Here is a 19,917-nt window from a genome sequence, read left to right as displayed (position 1 = left end):
GGAGAAGCAGCGTGTCTCTGGACAGACAGACAGGCTCTGCTCCTCTCCTAAGCAGCACAGAACCATCTCCAAATGACTTTCCATCCACCAGCCGTGTCGCCGGGGCGCTTCCGCACGCCCCAGGCGCTGCGCAGCGAGGTGACACCGCTTCACGGGTGGAGAACCTCACACATCGAGCAGAGACCTTGGGGGAAGTTTGGATTTCTTCTTCTTTCTCCCTCCTACCCTCTCCCCAACCCCCCACCCTCATCTCCTCTTCCCTCCAGCCGCCCCCTCCCCACTTCCCACCCACCTGCCCGACTTCACGTGCAGTGGGAAAGGAAACAGCTCCGGGGAAACACGCCGGGCTGAATTTCCATCTGGGCACGGTATAAAACAGCCCCAGGAATGGCCAGGCACGCTATGATCTTCCACTCTCTCCAAAAATCAAAGCAAGGCAAAAAGCTGTCTCTCCTATTTTTTTTCCCCCCTCCTCTTGCCAAGGGCTAGAAATCTCACCGAGATCCGAAGCGCGGCATTCCAGGAGAGATTTATATCAGGGGAAGGGGCAGATTTGGTCATTTCATGATTGGGTTGGGGATTATTTGGGGGGGGGGGGGGGGTTTGGGGGGGGTTGTTTTTCTTTAAAGTCAATAATATCCCCCTTTTCTCCTTCCCTCTACAGCACAAATTCCCCTTTCCAACACACGCACGAGAGCGGAGCTGAGCCGTTCGCGCAGCAAACAGGTGATAAATCACGGGGCAAATTGATTCAAACCATTCCTGGGAATGGGAAACACATGGACTGGGCTCTCTAATTAACTGTTTGATACGGCTGCGGTGAGTTTGGGTGTAGCTTCCAATGTTTTTACATTTGGCTTGGCTCAGCCCTCTCCATGGTAACTCCAGTTGACTGGGGAAGTGAGAAAATCCTGTGTTCAAGAGAGCTAAAAGCGGCTTGGTGCGGTCCAGCCTGACCACAATAAAATAAAAATAACAATAAAAATAATAAAAGAGAAAGTAAATATGGTGTTTCCTCTGAGGGAACGTTCCCTTCTCTTTCTCTTTCCAGCTGGAAAAACAAAACAAGAGGTCCTTCTGCTTTATCTGGAACCCTTCGCTTTCAGGAGGGTTCCAGAGCACCTCCAAGGCAGATGCTGAGAGGTTTGCAGGTTGGGGTGAAGTTCCTCTGCCAACCCTCCCACCCAAGGCACCCAAACTGTCTGTCTGTCCCCTCTTCTGACTCCAGCTGCCCACCAAGAGATCAAAGAAGTGTCAGCTGGTGGATGTGGGACCCCTTGCTGCATCACTCCATGGGGCTCACGCAAGACACATCTTTAGGGTTTGGCTTTTTTTGTATCTGTAGGGTGGCATCTTGCACCCAGGTGTCACCGTGAAGGACCATCCTTGGGAGGCATCCGACCACCTGGAAGGAGAGGTGCTTTGGTGAGACCCCCCCACGGTGCCAGAATCGGGATGGAGCTGGGCTGGAGGAGTTAGAGGTGATGCAGGGTGAAAGGACTGGGTGCTGTGATAGTGGGTGAAAGGGGTTTGCAAGTAACTGGAGGATGGGGAAGGGTGGGCTGGGCAGGATGGGAATCTGGGCAGGATGGGGATGTGGGCAGGATGGGGATCTGGGTAGGATGGGGATCTGGGCAGCATGGGGATCTGGGCAGGATGGGGATCTGGACAGGAAGGGGATCTGGGCAGGATGGGGATCTGGGCAGCATGGGGATCTGGGCAGGATGGGGATCTGGGTAGGATGGGGATCTGGGCAGGATGGGGATCTGGGCAGGAAGGGGATCTGGGCAGGATGGGGATCTGGGCAGGATGGGGATCTGGGCAGGAAGGGGATCTGGGCAGGATGGGGATCTGGGCAGCATGGGGATCTGGGCAGGATGGGGATCTGGGCAGGATGGGGATCTGGGCAGCATGGGGATCTGGGCAGGATGGGGATCTGGGTAGGATGGGGATCTGGGCAGGATGGGGATCTGGGCAGGAAGGGGATCTGGACAGCATGGGGATCTGGGCAGCATGGGGATCTGGGCAGCATGGGGATCTGCCAAAGCCACCTGCATCCCTCCGGGACAGTCTCAGCAAGATGCCATGGGGACATTCACCCCAAAGAACCCTCAGCACATCCTGCTGACATCTCCTGAGTAGCCAGTGGGGTGAAATGTACTTTTAAGAGGAATAAAGCTTTAATCCCTCTGTGTTTGCAAACAGCCTTTTCCCACATCCTGCTTTCAGCACGGCCTCCCAGCTGGGGCATTGCACCTCGCTCCCTGACACAGGCACAGATGCTGTGGCCAGGGAGGGGAGCAGCAAACGAGGTTGGGGATGCCAATATTATTTTTTTTATTGGCTTTTTTTGGTTGTTTTTTTAAAAAATTTTTATTTTTATTCCCCCTCCCTGTTTTACCCTTTCTGCACCACGACTCCCTGGGGACCTGGTGAAACATCTGGCCAAGCCACTTCTGGTTCCATTTATTGGTGGGTAATTTATTGGTGGATCAGCCAGGGGGGTGGAAGGGAGAGGGGGAAGCAACCCAACCATTTGCTGGAGGCACAGTGGTTGACCCTGTGGTGATGCTCACTTCAACCCGGGTTCGTTAGGTGTTTTGGGGGCCTGATCCAGACCCAAGGAAGTCAAAGGCAGATCTCTCCTTTAAGATCCAGGGCTGTTAGATCTCAGTCCAAAAACACTAAGGGGAAATTAGTCAAATAAATGCTCTGTGAGTATTATTACATATTATTCATTCGCTGGGAATATTTTGGAGTATTATTCACTCCTTGTGCGTGTTATTAGAGCAGCTCCCACTCAAAGAAGGAAATTAAATCGTAAAACACAGTGTTTCTCCCTGTCCTTTTATCTTTTAGACTCTTTCTGCACCCTCCACCCTGTCCCCCCATCCCCATCCCTTCCTTCCAACCTTTCTCAGCGATGCTTCACCAGCTTGGGATGAAGCGGCAGCAGCTCAGCTGCCAGCACCCCAGCAGCATCTTCTGGATCCGTGCTGCATCAGTGACATGGATGATGGAATTGAGTGCACCCTCAGCAAGGCTGGGGTTGGAAGCAAGCTGAGTGGTGTGGGTGACAGAGCAGAAGGACAGGAGCCATCCAGAGGGATCTTGACAGGCTGGAAAGGTGGGTCTGGGTGAACCTGATGAGGTTCAACACTGCCAAGTGTCAGGTGTTGCACTTGGGCTGGAGGAATCCCAGCCATAGATACAGCCTGGGAGAAGAGCTCCTGGAGAGCAGCCCTGCTGAGAAGGACCTGGGTGTCAGGGTGGGTGAGGAACTTCCCCTGAGCCAGCAGTGGCTCTGGCAGCTGGGAAGGGCGATGGGATCCTGGGCTCCATCAGCAGAGGGGTGGCAGCAGGGACAGGGAGGGGATTGTCCCTCTCTGCTCTGCCCTGGGGAGGCCCCAGCTGGAGTCCTGTGTCCAGAGCTGGGGCCCCAGGACAAGAAAGATGTGGGACTGGTGGAGAGGGGTCAGAGGAGCCCCGGAGGGGATCAGAGGGCTGGAGCAGCTCCCCTACGGAGAGAGGCTGAGGGAGCTGGGCTGGCTCAGCCTGGAGAAGAGAAGGCTGTGGGGGGACCTCATTGCAGCCTCCCAGTCCCTGAAGGGAGCAGAGGAACAGGAGGGGAATCAGCTTGTTCAAGGGCAGAGACTGGCAGGACAAGGGGGAAATGGATTAAAACTAAAGGAAGGAAGGTTTAAGTTAACCTTGTGTAGCTCCAGGCCTGGAGGTTGGTGTCCCTGCCTGTGGCAGGGGGCTTGGAGCTCTGTGACCCTTTGGGTCCCTCCCAACCCAGACCAGTCTGGGATTCTCTGATTCTCTGATGATTCCACCTGCAAGGGTTTGCCTGTCATCCTCCCTGCTGCTTTATTTGTGCCGTAGCTGTGAGCTCAGCTCCTTGCAAGGGAGAGGTGTCAGCAGGCTAATACTCCCTTGTCAGCAGGCTCTTCAGAACTCTCTTAAGGCTTTCCAACGGCCATGGATCCTATTCAAATTCCCATCCCCATCTTTGGCTGAAGTGAGCCAGCTTTCAAAAATATAAAGGCTTTTACTGGGTTGAGGGTTTTATTTTTAATTTTCTTTTCTTTTTCCTTTGCAAAATCAAAAGCATGGGCTGCTTTTTCTTCCACTCAAAAGGCAGAAGCCTCTTCCAAGGAGGCTTTTTCTTTTTTTTTTGGGGGGGGGAGGGGGGAAAGAAACCACAAGAAAAAAATTCTGCAAATTTTGCAGCCAAAAGCAATTGACCCTTTTCCCCAGGGAGGAGTTTCATTTACTTCTGGCATTGCCACGCACATACCCGTGGTCAACCCCAGCGTACACGTGGCTAATCACAGTGTATGAAGTGAAAGGGGATTCTTTGCATGGGTTTTTTGGGAGCAGCTGGAGCCTGTGCTGTACCAGGAAGGCTTCACCATTGGGCATGTCAGTGCAGAAACCCTTCCTAACCTGCGTGGCACCGGGCAGCATGACAAATCCTGCTGCTTTCCCGGCGCCTGTGGAACCACCCTGTCCCAGGTCTGTCTGAGAAACACTTCCAAAAACCACTGGGGAAAAAAAAAATGCCATTTCCCCCCATTCCTGGGTAGCACCTGGGGACTGGTCTTTACTTTTACCACCTCAGCCCTCACGCTTCTCAGTCGCCTGCTTCTCAGGAGCACGTCCCCAGCGATGCCCCGTGCAGCATCCAATGCTGAATCCATGATGGAAATGCTTTGGTTTGGGGGGAGGAAGACCCCTTTCCTCCCAGGGGCTGTTGGAGGTCTGTCTGGACCCTACAGGAAAGCATGGTTTGATTTTTAATCTGCTGTGGGTAGCTTTTGGTGGAAGATCTGAAGGGTTTGGGCTCCTCATGCCCCTTGAGATGCTGGAGGCCAGGAGGAGGACACTGGTCTTTTTGGGTTCACTCAGGAGGTTGCCTTTCCACCTGCACAGCCCCAGCCTGGCATCAACTAGAATGAGATCAGCTTCTCCTGCTTATCCCCAAATCCAACTGATTAAAAACATGAAGAAGAAGAGAATAAGGAGAAGGAGGAGAAGGGAAAGAAATCCAAAGCAGGGCCAGGATCTCCACTTGTGTTCCTAGCTGGGTAGGGCTTTGGGATGGGTTTCAGCCCTGCTGTCCTTTGCCTTTCACCTCCAGCCAGGGAGGAACCGGTGGGGCTGTGTGGTGGAAGAGGCTGTGTACAGAAACATTCTCATCAGGCATCTACCCCTGTGATGGACACGTGTTTGGAAAGAGAGCGAGCTTGAAATGAGGGTGGATGTTGACTTCTGCATCTCCTTTGAACTCAGCACAGCTCATCCCATTAAGGACTTACCAATGAATGCAGAAACAGCTGAGAACTAAAGAAGAAACCTCTCTAAGCCAGAGGGACAACCAGCTTCTGCGTTCCACTCCGACACTGACTTACCATGTGACCTTGGTCATGTCACCTCACCCATGTGCACCCCCCTGCTGACTTGTCCATAAAACATAGCCAGAAAAGCTCGTGGAGATGATGCTGCTTCAAGCCCAATGGCCTGAGGAAAGCTGAGGATCAGGATCTTTAAAGACTCTAGCTGCAGCAATAGTTCCTTCTCAGGCTCTTTCTGCCTCCCGGCGTTTCTAAACCCTTGGCCCTTGTAATTTCTTGGGAAAGCATCTGGTTTCCAGCTCTGGGTCTCTCCAATCTGTCATTTTTACACAAATATACAAACATCTCTTTTTTGGATGATGGATTAGGGCTTGGAGCACACAGCCCAGACTGGGAAAGGAGCTTTGAAGTCCTGAAAATTCCGCATTTCCCTTAGTGCCAGCAGAACGGCGCGCGGGAAGAGACGGGCGCGCTGGGAAACACAGACCCTGCCTTATTTACACCGCCCCAGCCTCAGCCTGTACAACATCACACCACTACCTGACCCAAAGGGCAGCGCTCCCCTCCATGAGGAGCAGGAGGAGGGTGGAGTTTGCACGATGGGGAATGTGGTCCCAGCCTTTGAGGGAGCCCTCAGGGCTGCCGCTGCTGTAGACCCCCCTGTGTTTTAATCCCTCTAATAACATCTCATCCATCCCCTCTGTGCTCTGGGAGCTGTGCAATACCAGCCTAACTCACATGTTACTTACCTCCCCCAACAGAAAACGGCCTCTGTGTTCATTTCCCAGGGGATGTGTTTCAGACACCCCCTTTGCAGTGGCACCAGGAGCCCTGTGTGTCGGGCTTAGGAGATGGGTGAGAACAGCCCATGGTTTGTCTTGTCTCCCAAAACAAGCAGGAGGGTTCAGCATGCTGGGTCCCAGGACCTTTCACCTTGCATGGGAGAAGGCTCCCCTTGGAAAGATATTAGAATCATAGAATGGCATGGGTTGGAAGGGACTCCAAGGATCACAGAGCTCCAACCCCCCTGCCACAGGCAGGGACACCAACCTCCAGGCCTGGAGCTACACAAGGTTGCCCAGCAAGTGCTGTGATGATTTTCTGCTGATTTACTACCCAGAGCCATAAATCAGCACTCGTCAGAGGCTTGAGTCATGGGGCTGTGCCAGAGATCAGTGGAGCCAGCTGCCAGGAGGAATTAACCACACGGTGAACTTGAGTCCAAAATCTTTGTCTGAGGCTTCAGAGCGAGCTGAAATATCCAGGTGATTTATCCAGGAGGAAACTGCTTTGTGTCTGCTTCAGCTGGAGGCCTGAACCTGGTGGGTAAGGACCTGTAAAACCTCTTGGTTTCACTTGTGCTCTCAAGAAGGCCACCACCAATGGAATGAATTCGGGCCCTGAATGATTTGGAGGGCAAATCCTCTGAGGAGCGGCTGAGGGAGCTGGGGGTGTTGAGCCTGGAGAAGAGGAGGCTGAGGGGAGCCCTTCTCCCCACCTGCCCTGCCCTGCCAGGAGGGTGCAGAGAGGTGGGCGCTGGTCTCTGCAGCCAGGGGCCAGGAGCTGGGACAAGGGGCAATGGGCTCAAGCTGCGCCAGGGCAGGGTCAGAGCAGCTGTGAGGAGAGAATTCTTCCCTGGCAGAGTTGTCAGGGCCTGGCCCAGGCTGCCCAGGGAGGGGGCTGAGTCCCTGCCCCTGGGTGTGTTTAACAGAGGGGAGATGAGGTGCTCAGGGAGCTGGTTTAGCACAGGACAGGGACAGTTGGACTCGATGAGCTTAAAGGGCTTTTCCAACCTGATGATGCTGGGATTTGGTTTAGGGGTGAAGCCCTGCCCTCTGGGAGAGATTTTCTTGCCTTCACCTTCTGCTGAGCAACAGTTTACCTCATTTTTCTTCTCCCACTTTTCATGTTTGTTAGAGATGCTTCCCTTGTCCAGCACCCCTAGAAAGCCCCCCCACCCTGCAATGCCTTCGTGCACCGCTGCTGCAGGGGACGAGTGAGACCTGATGGGGAGAGGGTTTCTTTGGCTGTTCCACAGGGCAGAGCTGGGTGGATGAGGAGAAGGACGTGCCCTGTGGCACACACGAGTGAGCCAAAATAAACAAGGTGCCAGCAGATGGTGCTCAACAATTCGCAGCATCCTTGCTGGTGGGGGGGAGAGGTCCATCTCCAGCAAAAGGCTGTTCAGAAGGAGGATTAAAAAGCTTCAGTTGCACCAGAAGCAGCATGGCAGTTAGAGCATCACACTGTTGGTCCCATCGTGCTACCTTTATTTCAAGGAAATGCTTTCTAATTGCAGTCATGCACCTCAGACCCTGGGTCCTGCTGCTTGTTGGCATCCCCAGGGCTGTGTTTTTGGTCAGAAAACATATGGGGAAAGGGGGGGAGGTGGGAAATAACAACAAAAAAGACACTGCAACTCAGGGAGATTCCAAAGAATCTCTTGGTGCTCCATGAAGGTAAAACTTAGATCGTTTGCTTTATCTCCCTTGGATGTTCTACTTCTACTGCTGAGCTGCTGGGGTGGTTGCTTTGGGCTTTTCTTCTGATACAATGAGTGTTTTCCTTTCTTCTCTTTCAATGGCCTATGTGGTGGTGCTCTCCTGGATGTCCCTTTTCCTGGGCCACCTTTGTGCCTTGTCCCTGCTCCCTCCTTGCCTCCCATAACCTGTTCCTTGCACATCTCCTCCCACATCACCCCAAGATCATGCAGGAGCTGCCTGTGACATTGAATATCTTCCCTGTTCCAGCCTCAAGTGAGCATTTCACAACCCAGATCTTGTGGGAAGAGACCATTAATGAAAAAACTCCTCATTTAGACCCAGATCTCCTCTGGGGTCTGGGTGCAGGGACCAGATACCGGCTGCGTGGGCACCCAGCTCCCAAAGGATGCTCCATCTGGGTACTGGCTGCATGAGCACCCAGCTCCCAAAGGATGCTCCAGCTGGGTACCAGCTGCATGAGCACCCAGCTCCCAAAGGATGCTCCAGCTGGGTACTGGCTGCGTGGGCACCCAGCTCCCAAAGGATGCTCCAGCTGGGTACTGGCTGCATGGACACCCAGCTCCCAAAGGATGCTCCAGCTGGGTACTGGCTGCATGGACACCCAGCTCCCAAAGGATGCTCCAGCTGGGTACTGGCTGCATGGGCACCCAGCTCCCAAAGGATGCTCCAGCTGGGTACTGGCTGCGTGGGCACCCAGCTCCCAAAGGATGCTCCATCTGGGTATTGGCTGCGTGGGCACTCAGCTCCCAAAGGATGCTCCAGCTGGGTATCAGCTGTGTGGGCACCCAGCTCCCAAAGGATGCTCCAGCCAGGTATGAGCTGTGTGGGCACCCAGCTCCCAAAGGATGCTCCGGCTGGGTACTGGCTGCATGGGCACCCAGCTCCCACAGGATGCTCCAGCTGGGTACTGGCTGCATGAGCACCCAGCTCCCAAAGGATGCTCCAGCTGGGTACTGGCTGCATGACCACCCAGCTCCCAAAGGATGCTCCAGCTGGGTACTGGCTGCATGACCACCCAGCTCCCAAAGGATGCTCCAGCCTGCAAAGCACCACGTGATTACAAACTCGTGCAAACAGCTTAAAGCAGGAACGTGCTTTTTGGACAGGGCTGGTACCCGGTCTGCCAGGAAAAGCAGAGTTGTCCTGAGGGAGCAGTGTCATTAGCTCATTTCCCATCACTGTGAGGGGCAGGCAGTTTCGATGAGAGCAAAGTATTTGCAGCAGTACCTGCCAAGCAGCCAGGCAGGGGAAGAGAGGGAGCAGCACAGAGCACCCCAGGAGCACCCCGGGTGGGGAGCAGCATCCCCGTGTGGCACGGGCAGCAGGTGCAGGGATGGAGGCAGGCAAATGTTTATAGGGTTTAGGAAAAGCTGAGGTTTCTGGCAAGTTCCTGAGACATTGGGTTTGGCCCAGAGTTCTTTGTTGTATAAATTGTGGAATTAAAGTCAAACATGAAACTGGAGCAATAGGCCAAAGGCAGAGCTGGCAGCTGGCTTGAGGTTGGGGTTTTTTCCCTCCATGTAAGTGTGTCTGAGCCAGATCTTCAGAACAGGGAAAGGTGAGGAAGGGGGAAACAAAAGGAAAAGGAGCCCAGCAGCATGGGGATGGAAATAACCCCCCTAAGGATGAGGGATGGGGCAGCAAGGGAGTTGAGCCAGAGACTGTGTCTGCCAGACAAGGCTGGGGGAAGCCGGCACCTCCCTGGCGACTGTCTCCAGACCTGGCACCCATCCTTGGTGACACTGGGCACCGTCCCCCTCCCTGGCAGAGCTTGAACTCCACTGCTGTGTGAGCAGGAGGGTGTCTCTCCCTCCCAGGCCCACAGTTACCGCTGATCTTTGCTGGAAATGGGGTTCTGCTTTCCAAGATCAGGACCGTGCACTGGGTTGACCTCCCGCCTTTTTATTGCCGCGTGGTTTGGATTAGCTGACTCATTGTTTATGGCAGGGATTCACAGCCGTTTGGTGGGGCTGAGACACACACACACACACACAGACACAGACAAAATCATCTGTGCTGGGCACAGAGGGAGATCTTTGCCTGCAAAGCATCCACACACCGTGGGATAGGCAGGAGAGCAGAGGCATTTCTGGGAGTCTCTGAGAAACCTGTGATTTTTTTTTTCCTGGAGAATGTGGAACGTGCTGCAGGTAGCCCCCCAGGACCAAGGGGCTAAACAGATTTGCAGAGGCAGAAACCTTATCTCCTTCCTCCCAAGGCTTGTTTGCTCTAACCAGTTGTCCAGACGTGCTGGGGATAGAAGTCAGATGCAGTCTGAAGAGACAGGAGGAATTCAAGCAAGTCAGAGCGTGGGGATGAAACGGGAATTTGAGACCAGACCTGCTCAGTGCCGACATCACCTTCTTCTCATGGTTATCTCCTGAAGATCCCATCCTTTAATCAACCTCTCTGAGCTCAGCAATGGAGGGGATCTCAGGGGTCTCAGCATCCCAGCTCCCAGCTTGCTTCTTTCAGAGGCTGAGCAGAGCATCAAGACATACTTCTTGGTGGTGCCATCATCCTGCACATGGTCAGGGTGCCTGCAACCTCAGATGGTGCGATTGCACCCTGCTTCCAGGGAGGATTTTGCTGAATGAGCCCACTCCTCAGCTGCCACAGAGATATTTGAGGTTTATTCCTCCTGGGGTACGTGATGTCAGCTGTGGCTAAGGACCAAGGAGGAGGTCAGGTCCATGTCCAGATGTCCACAGGGTCTGTGGGCGTTTAGATTGCAGATTCCTTCCAGCCCTAACCCCATCCCTGTTGAAACTTGCAGGAGGTTCCCATTGAGTTCACCATGCTCTTGGCTTGCAAAACACCCCAAGGTTTAAGAGATGCAGCTGCTGTCACTGATTACCCAAAACCTGCAGGCACAAGGCTCCTAAACAACCAGGAAGGCTGTCCTCCCCCACTCCCCCAGCTCAAGGACCTTGCTCTTGCTTCTCTCTCCTTATGTCCATTTGTGCATGAGCACACATCAGGACCTCTGAGCATCGGTGGCCAATGATTACTGACACTGAGGGAGCAAGCTGGCAGAGCCCAGCCAGCTGCCAGAGCCCACATTGGTGTTTCCATGAGCCAACCTGATGTGTCAGGTGTCGTGCAGTTGTATGTGGCCTCCCCTGGGCTGAGGCTTGGCTTTGGGGGTGGGACTTGGGCAGCGTTTTCTCCTGGTTCAGGCTGTAAAAGGGGACGCCACTCCATACCCATTGCTCCAGATGAAAACTTGGAGGGGTTGTTTTTCACCTCTGAAGCCTGCAAGAGGCTGGAGAATGTGCTGGAGCTGGCAGATGGGAGGGCAGCTCTGGGTTTGTAAGCTCTGGGTGCTGTCTCAGCTCTGAGTTTGGGTTCAGATTGCGACAGAAACAAAAGCAAAAGCAGCAAAATTCAGCTCAGACCTGTATTTGGGCTCTGAACCACAACACAGAGTTGATCCCAGCACTGTGCCTGCCTGCAAACCATCTACGAGCCCTGATCTGAAGCAAAGGGCCTGGCAGTGCTCCCAGAGTTTCTTCAACCCCACTCATCCCTCCCTGATGGAGCAGCAAGGCGAGCTCTGGCTGCCCCATGCCTCTGCTGCTGTTTGCAACCTCTGAGACAGACCTGGGTCAGATGACACCTCCTGCACACCAAGCTCCTTCGTTAGGTCTTATCAGGCTTTATGGTTGAGCATTGGTGCTTTGCAGCTCACAAGCACAGGGTGTGCTGGAACTGGAACAGCACAGGTATCCCAGAATCCCAGCATCACCAGGTTGGAAAAGCCCTTTAAGCTCATTGAGTCCAACCATTCCTGTCCTGTGCTAAACCAGCTCCCTGAGCACCTCATCTCCCCTCTGTTAAACACACCCAGGTGATTTGTGGGTATCTAACTGGCCAAGTAGGTCACTAGTCATTTCCACCTGAACCATGGGAGCTTCATTCTGCTTTCTCCCCTGTCAGCCAGCTCATGAGGCTGAATACCCAGGGAACATCCTACTTTACTATTAAAGACTGAGGTAAAGAAGGAATTAAGTACCTCAGCCTTGTCCTCATCTATTGTCCTTAATGTTCCTCCTGCATCCAATAAGGGCTGGAGATTCTCCTTGTCCCTCCTATTACTGTTGATGTATCTGTAGAAGGATCTTTTTATTATCTCTTACAGAACTGGCCAGTCTGAGTTCCAGTTCTGACTTTGTCTCTACAAGATCTTATGACATTCCTATAGTCATGCCAGGACACCTGCCCCTTCTTCCAAAACTCATATTTTTCCTTCTTTTTCCTAATGTCCTCCCAGATTTCTCTCTCCTCAGCCAAGCTGGCTGCCTTCCTCACCGACTCCTCTTCTGACACACTGGGACAACCTGTTCTTGTGCTGCCAAGTTTTCCTTCCTGAGGAGCATCCAACCCTCTTGGGCTCCTTTTCCCCCAAGGGCTGCCTCCCACGGGATCTGCAGTGGAATGGGAAGTGTTAAAAACCTCAGAGCGACAGGCTCTTGGGTCATCTTTACATTCTTGACCCCCCACACCCCACCCCTCTCCTCTGCCACTGCTCCAGACCACCATATGCCACACAACTCCCTTCACAATGTCCCTTTGATTGCCCAAGGAGCTCATGCCAACGCAGAGGGTCGTGCTGACGCCCCGCAGCATCGCCGGGCCCCCCATCCGCCCTTGGAAATGCCTCTCACAATGCACAGACTGTGTGTGTGTGTGTGTTGGTGCATCACAGCACCAATACAATGTGGCTGGGGGGCTGCTGATGATCAGAGGCACAACAAAGGGTCTTGTGGTGGCAGGGCACAGGCACTCCTTTCTCAGGGCGATGAGCGTCATCGGTTTGTCCCTCTTCCTTGCTGGAAACAAGATGCCCTTTAAAAATGATGCAGAAAGAGCTGAACTGCCCGTGCCTGTGGTGTGAATGCCACCAGTTCTGTTCCCCCCACACCCCCCCCTAAGCGTGGCCTTTCTGTAGGAAAAAACCCTGGCTGGTGCTGGCCCAGGCACCCAGGGGGAGAAGGGAATTAGCACTTTGTATTTCTAACACGGGAGTTGGGAGCAAGAGCCCGGCTGGCATCCAGGCTGTCCCGTGCTGAAATTCCTCCTGCTCTTACCAATGGCCCTGGTTGGTTTTCCTCTTGAGCCCTTCTCCCCAGAGAGCTGGCATTGGCATCACCCCCAGATCTCCTTCCTCATGAGATCTGCTGGGGTGTGTGTGTGTGTGTGTGTGTGTGTGTGTGTCAAAAAGTGGATGTGCAGAGTAGGAACCGGGCGTTGCAAAAGGCTGGGTGAGATGCTGAGGAGAGCTCAGGTACCAAGGTCACCACAGCATCACAGAATCACAGGGGATGGAAGGGACCTCCAGAGCTCATCGAGTCCAACCCCCTGCCAAAGCAGGGTCCCTAGGACAGGGCACACAGGAGCCATGGCTGGGAGCCACGGGCAAGGCACTCCGTCATCCAGCACTGTCCTGCAGCAGAGGTTCATCCCTCAGCGCTGGGTAGTTGTTTGTTTGCACTTCTGGGCTTTTAATTTCTCTTTGGAGACCATGTTATTCTTGTGCAAGTCTCTTTCCAAAACATGGCCCATAAAACCTTCAAGTGATCCCACTCTCTCTCTCTCTCTCTCTCTCTCCTCCTGCCTCTTCTTCCCCAAGTAAATATTTTCAGCTCCCTTAAACACCAGACATTAAAGCACTCAGGAGCGATAACTGATTCTCTGGGAGGCACCACTCCAGGGGCAGCCCACGTTCTGCCCCATCCACAGTCACTCAAACCCCAAGCCCAGAATGACACCCTTGTTTTAGCACCTCCTCAGCCTCCCCCTTCACCCCTCAAAGCTTTCCTAGCACCAAAGTAAATCCCTGCACTGCCACATCCCTACTTAATTTTGACTTTTGGGGAAGCACGAGGAGCCACAGCGCTTCTCTGTGCTTCACTGGGGGCTGGTGCCCTGGTTTTATATGAATTGCACAAGGGGGGCCACAAAAGGACATAAATCAAGTTACCCACAAGCATCATTTGGAGCAGCCTGGGGAGAAACTCCATCCCAGTTGCCGGGTCGTGGCGTTCGACCCCGCGTTGCGCAACGAGCGGGAGGGCTGGGATTTGCACTGATGAGTGCAAGATGTCCCCAGGAAAGGGGACATCCAGAAAAGGCTGGAGGAAGCCAGCAGTGCCAGGAAAGGACACTGGGAAAGTCTTTGATGAGAGGAGATAATGACGTTGGCTTGGATGCGAGTCCTTTGAAGAGGCAAGGAGCTAAGGACGTGGCTTTGGGGCAGAAAGTGGCTTTCTCCTGCTGGGTTTGGCTGTTTACTCTGTCCAGCTCTGATCCCAGGGTGGCCTTGAGGAGCTGGGCTTAGAGAGACAGGCTGGGGAAGGGGTTTAGTGGCACAGCTTAAGTGGAGTGAGAGGAGAGCTGGGCTCCTGTCCAAGGCTCAGGGCAAGGCACAACTCTGAATTTCCCAAGCTACCCAAGCCTCCTAGGTTTCCAGCTTTGCAGCCTCCTGAGATCAGATTCCCATGGTGGATTCCCAGCAGCAGAGAGAGAAAGTTTCGCCAAGGTCCCAAATCCCATCTGCTGAGCAGCCTCCTTCCCAGGCTATTTGTGGGATTTGGATTCCTGAAGAAAGCAGCTCCCATTTCCCTCCTCCCTGGGGGACATCTCCCTTCCCCCAGCAGTGATACAAGTCTGGGGCGGTCCAACCCATCCAACTCCCCGTGGTGGCAGCTCTTCCCACCATCCCTCTGCTCCCAAAATCCCTCCTGCTGGGAAACGGGCTGGGAATAAGGCACGTTGCTTGAGCTCCCCTAAGCAGGGGCCAAACGCTCTGGAGCATCCCAAATTCTAGTTTGCACGTCTGGAGGGTCTGCATTAAGATTTCTTTCCCTCCTGCTTCTCTCCCACACCCTCACTTTCACCTTTATAGGAGAATAGTGGCATCTAAGAGGGTTTATGGACTTTGCTTCCCAAAGGGAAAGGGATGCTGAGTGCGTTTTGTACTCCAGCCCCAATAGCTGAACCCTTGAGCATCGTTTCCCTTCTTGTCTGCTTTCCCAACCCTGAGATTGAAGAGAGCTTGTCACCAATGGGTATAAACAGCAATGACATCAATTGGGAATGAAGTGCCTCTCCCTTCTCCGCTATATAATACCTATAGCATCTGCCTGCACCATTCCTTTTCCTCCCACCTCTCCCTGTTTTATTTATACACACACCACTGAAAGCCTCCCTTGCACAGCAGTGGGCTGCAGATTGGGTTTGCTGTCCCTAAAAAGAGGCAGGGTCAGGCTTGGGAAGCGATGTCAGGTCACCCTGATCCATCACAAAGCCTCACACATTCATTCTCCAGTCGAACGGGCTCTGAACAAGCCCGGTGCCAGCAGACAGGGAAGTGCAGATCACAACGGCTGTACAAACGCTCCCGGTTCACACTCAGCAGATGTTAAATGTTTAGCAAGCCAGGAGGGTAAAGTAAAAGGTTTCCTTCCATGGAAGGTGAGGCTGTGACTGCTGGAGCTACACACGTAGCGGCGGGTGGTCGGATGCAGGAGGGGAAGGGATGCAGCCTGGAGCATCCCCCAAGCCCCTTGCGCAGGCACCGTACCTCTTGTTTGGCCCCTCTTCAAGCCAACTCAAATCATCCATGGGGTGTGGTTGGGGTGGGCAGCACCTTTGCAGGGCATGCTCAAGGGGGTTAGGAGGGTTTGTCGGCCACGGCCGTGGAATCCCAGCATCACCAGGTTGGAAAAGCCCTTTGAAGATCATCAAGTCCAACCATTCCCATCCTGAGCTAAACCAGCTCCCTGAGCACCTCATCTCCCCTCTGTTAAACACACCCAGGGGCAGGGACTCAGCCCCCTCCCTGGGCAGCCTGGGCCAGGCCCTGACAACTCTGCCAGGGAAGAATTCTCTCCTCACAGCTGCTCTGACCCTGCCCTGGGGCAGCTTGAGCCCATTGCCCCTTGTCCCAGCTCCTGGCCCCTGGCTGAAGAGACCAGCGTCCACCTCTCTGCACCCTCCTGGCAGGGCAGGGGAGGTGGGGAGAAGGGCTCCCTTCAGCCTCCTCTTCTCCAGGCTCAACACCCCCAGCTCCCTCAGCCTCTACTCAGAGGATTTGCCCTCCAGCCCCTTCCCCAGCCTGGCTGCCCGTCTCTGCACTTGCTCAAGGACCTCAGTGTCCTTTTTATGGTGGGGAGCCCAGAACTGGACCCTGTACTCAAGGTGCAGCCTCACCAATGCCAAGTACAGGGGCACAATCACCTCCCCAGACCTACTGGCCACACTGTTTTTGATACAAGCCAGGATGCCATTGGCCTTCTTGGCCACCCAGGCACACTGCTGGCTCATATTCAGCCTGGTGTCAACCAAGACCCCCAGGTCCTTCTCTGCCTGACAGCTCTCCAGCCAGTCTCCCCCAGCCTGTAGTGCTGCCTGGGGTTGTTCTGTCCCATGTGCAGCACTCTGCACTACTCTCCACTTGAGTATCTGTAGGGGCCGAGCTGTGGCGTGTGTAGGGAAGCAGCCGCCGTCCTGCAATAATGTTATCTTAGCAAATGGGTTTGTTATGGTTATGGGCTTCCTGGAGGAGCATTTCTTAATCCAGAAGAGCAGCGGTCCCAGCGCAGCGGGAAGCTTTTCATTATCGGCTCCGAGGAGCTGGGAGCTGGGAGATGAGGGGGAGAGGGACACAAATCCACTGCCCCAGGGAAGAAAAACAGGGGAAATCTCTCTTCAGGAAGATGTGGAATTGCCTTGGAAATACTGGCTGCATCCAGGCATGAACTCAGGTAGCCCAGAGCTGTGTCAGGGAGGGGGGTGAGCAGATGTGGGCTATGAACCAGAGATGCTTTAGGAAAGAAAAGTTAATGGGCAGTGGAGAAAGGAGGAGCCCTGTACCTGCAGCAGCACTGCTACTCCCACTTCACAAACACAAATACATCATTTTCACATCATTTTGAGCCAAACCCGAGTATTTCTGCTCAGAGAAGCACAGCATTGGCTCTTTGTGTGTGCAACATGGGGCATTTGGATACAGAACATTTCCAGGACCTGCAGCCTGGTTGGAGGAACAGGGGGAAGACACATGAAGGGTGCAGGAGTTTCACAACATCATGGGATGCACCCAGCAGATCTTTTCTCTATTTTTTTGGAAAAATTAATTGTGTTGGTGTTGGTTTGTTGGGATTTTTTGTCCATCATGATCCATTATTTTAGGAGGCACCTGCTGAGACTGGTCCCAGGAAAAGAGGCGAAGCGGGGGGGGGTTAAAGGAGTGAATGTCTTCTGATCCAGCAAAGCAAGGTGATTTCTTGCAATGCCCATTTGTCTATCTGCTCCTTGCCCTTGTCTCACCATCCTGAGCCCTGATGGGTTTGGAGTTGGACCCACAGCAGCAACCAAGGTTTGAGCATCTGCAGGCTGGATTTGAGAGAGACCTTAGGGCTGCTTTGGAGGAGAAGGCTGTGGGGGAACCTCATTGCAGCCTCCCAGTCCCTGAAGGGAGCAGAGGAACAGGAGGGGAATCAGCTTGTTCAAGGGCAGAGACTGGCAGGACAAGGGGGCTGGAGTGAAGCTGGAGGAGGGAAGGGGGAGAGGAGAGATTAGGGGGAAGTTCTTTGCAGAGAGAGTGGTGAGGGGCTGGAACAGGCTGCCCAGAGAGGGGGTGGGTGCCCCATCCCTGGGGGTGTTCAAGGCCAGGTTGGCTGGGGCCCTGGGCAACCTTGTGTAGCTCCAGGCCTGGAGGTTGGTGTCCCTGCCTGTGGCAGGGGGTTGGAGCTCTGTGACCCTTGGGGTCCCTTCCAACCCAGACCAGTCTGGGATTCTGTGATTCTATGATTCAGAGGCTGTTTGGCACAAAAACCTACAGCCACAGGAGAAGAGAAGGTACACATGGAAGGAAACCAATCTGAGGAATGAAAAAGCCACCCAGAGAAGACTCAAAGGTGAGTGAATGGAAATAGCAGCCCGTGGGAAGCAGAACCAGAAGGTCCCATCCCAAGGGAGTTTTACCCCAGCACAAGCACAGATGGGCACCGAGCTCTCCCACCGCTGCTCTGTAAAGTGTTCATCCCCAAAGAATTGGACTCTCCCCAGAGAAAAGGAGGGTTTAGGGCCTTTTCCACGATGTTTGTGCTCACATCTCTCCCACCCAGCAGCCCATCACTGGCATCCACCAACAGAGCCCCACAGCCCCCCCCATGCCTGTCCGTCCCACGGTGTCGTTTGGTTTAGCGACGCTTTCAGCTCCCCCACGCTGCTCCGTGCTGTGATGGGAATGTTGTCAGGGTTGTTTTGGGGTTTTGTTTTGGTTTTGGGTTTTTTTTGTGTTGTTTTCATCTCCTTCCCACTCTGGTTTCCCCAGTTATTTATTCATTTGGGTTAATTGCTTTCCTTGGTCGGTTTGTCGTTTCGTTTACTCGGTTCCCCTTAAGGCTGCTGAGACGACGCACTGAACAAAGACAATACAGGGCAAATAATTATTGTGATGATGATGATTTGCATGTTCTCTGCAACAAGCCAAGAAGGAACCTCCAGGGAGAGGGTGGGATTCGCCTCTGTTTGTTTCTTCAGAGGAGATATTAAAAAAAGGAAGAAGGCGAAAAGGCAGAGTTAACCCTCGCCGGAGCCGCGTCCCCGCAGCACTGAGCGGGGCTGAGAGCTCCCAGCAGCAGGGAGGAGAGAAGGGATGAATCAGAAACAGGTTCCCTGGTGGGGTTGGGTTGGTTTTTTTTGGCTCCCCACCAGCAGGAACAATGCAAAAGAATCAAATGCAAGAGGAATCCCTGGCAGAGAGGAGAGAAAAGCCACGCAGGCTGGTACCCGGGCAGAGTGAAGGGCAGGGTTGGGGGTTTTCCCTATGTAAACTCACCCTCCCCTCTCCCCAAAAAAACCACACAGACCTCCCCAGTGGCATTTTTAGGAGCAAATTCCAGGCAGATTTGGTGAGTAATTCCCAGACCTGGGTGTGGAGGCAAGGGGATCTTGCATGGCACGTGCCGGGGCCGAGCGCCTGGCTGCGTGGGTTGCTCAGCATCTCCTCTGGGGCCAAAGAGCTTTGTGGCAGAGCTAATGTGGTGCCTTTTCTTGGGTTTGGGTTGGGTTTTGGTGGTGCTGGTTTGGTTTTTTTTACAAATCCCTGGCACAGGCATGCCACACATTAATTACAGCAGACTTATTTTTCAGGTCCAAATAGGAAACTCTGGCCATGGCTGGAAAACTCAAGGAGAGAAGGAAGGATGGACAAAAGGAGTTATGCAGAGTCATTTATACTGGATGCACTTTCTTTTCTTTCTTTTTTTTTAAACAAAAAGCAGCTTAAATGCCTTAAAAATTATCTGTTTCCCATTTTCTTCAGGATGTCAGGTCCCTGCTCTTGAGGAGGGAAGGGCTAAGGGCTGGAAGGAGGATACGCGCCGTCTCTTCTTGCTGCCTCTCCTCCTCCTCCAAGGCAGGGAAGCATACGCTCCGAAGGGTCGAGCCAAACATTTCCTCCTCCAAAAGACATGCCTCTCAAACGGTTTTACACAGCCAAAATAAACCCCCACACTGCAAACAACTTCAAACTCATTTTCCTTCCCTCCCCATCACCTTTTTGGCAGACGGGTTTTACCTGGTTCCCCCCCCCCCCCCCCCCCCGACTCCCTCTGCCCCAGGGATGGAGGCACAGACTCAAGGAGGGCCTCTGGCTCCTCTGTGGTGCTCTAGGGATGCAGAGAAGCCAAAAAACCCTGGGATTCAGGTGGGATAACAGCTGCTTTGCATTAGCATCCCCCTCTTGAGGTTTCCCTTGGTTTTTTGCTTCTTTCTCCTCGTTTCCTTTTCTCTCCACTCACTCCTTTTTTCTTTTCCCAGCCTTTGGGAGAGAGAAAAAACCTCAGCCCAGGTTCTCCCTGTCTTTCAGTGCCCATTTTCCCCCCTGTTTATTTTTCCACATAGTATGTCCTCACCTCCAAAGTAAGGCTGAAGCCAGGGGGGGGTTAATGGGCAACTTGGGAAAACTATGATCAAGGCCATACCTTGCTTCAGCGATCCTGCATGACCCCAAGTAAGACCCCTTAAACCCAGCTCTCACCTCC

General features: G+C 53.6%; 1 long non-coding RNA gene across 2 annotated transcripts; it reads left to right on the top strand.

The window, feature by feature from the left end:
* Positions 1-615: 615 nt before the first annotated feature.
* Positions 616-19,374, top strand: LOC311200565. Of its 2 annotated transcripts, none has more exons than XR_014617832.1 (5): positions 616-726; positions 1,346-1,481; positions 2,860-3,127; positions 17,685-17,784; positions 19,197-19,374. It is a non-coding gene; the product is annotated as an uncharacterized lncRNA (long non-coding RNA). The 2 variants fall into 2 exon arrangements; XR_014617833.1 differs by having other exon boundaries at positions 664-726; positions 1,052-1,481.
* The last annotated feature ends 543 nt before the right edge of the window (positions 19,375-19,917 follow it).

Source organism: Gallinula chloropus (genome assembly GCF_964237585.1).
Source record: "Gallinula chloropus genome assembly, chromosome: 24".
Lineage (NCBI taxonomy): Eukaryota > Metazoa > Chordata > Aves > Gruiformes > Rallidae > Gallinula > Gallinula chloropus.
The sequence above is the reverse complement of the archived record's forward strand: the minus strand, read 5'-3'. Positions and strand labels throughout refer to the sequence as shown.